This window comes from Etheostoma spectabile, unplaced genomic scaffold, assembly GCF_008692095.1.
Source record: "Etheostoma spectabile isolate EspeVRDwgs_2016 unplaced genomic scaffold, UIUC_Espe_1.0 scaffold273, whole genome shotgun sequence".
Taxonomy (NCBI): Eukaryota; Metazoa; Chordata; class Actinopteri; order Perciformes; family Percidae; genus Etheostoma; species Etheostoma spectabile.
Genome location: NW_022605577.1, coordinates 961,166 through 961,402, shown reverse-complemented (window position 1 = coordinate 961,402; position 237 = coordinate 961,166). Strand labels below are relative to the sequence as shown.

The 237-nt window shown below is 26.2% G+C and overlaps 1 protein-coding gene across 2 annotated transcripts in view; it reads right to left on the bottom strand.

Moving 5' to 3' along the window:
- ids (iduronate 2-sulfatase) overlaps window positions 1-237 on the bottom strand; it is a gene marked incomplete at its 3' end in the record, with an annotated part of 25,155 nt that overhangs the window by 19,781 nt on the left and 5,137 nt on the right.

Sequence of the window (237 nt, the reverse complement as noted above, 5' to 3'; positions counted from 1 at the left end):
TAAATCAATGTTTTTAACTTTTTCTTATATTTTTGTCCCATTTTTTCAACCTTTTTGGGGCTTTTTTTCCCATTGTTTGTCACTTTTGACTTTTTCAACACTACGTAACACTTACTTATTAACTATAGTTTTACAGTTATTTTTTGGGAATTTATGGTCAATAAATCTCATTTATAGGAAATTACACCTAATGTTGGAGTTAGAAAAGCAGAAATTAGGAATTATTTAGACTAAAAT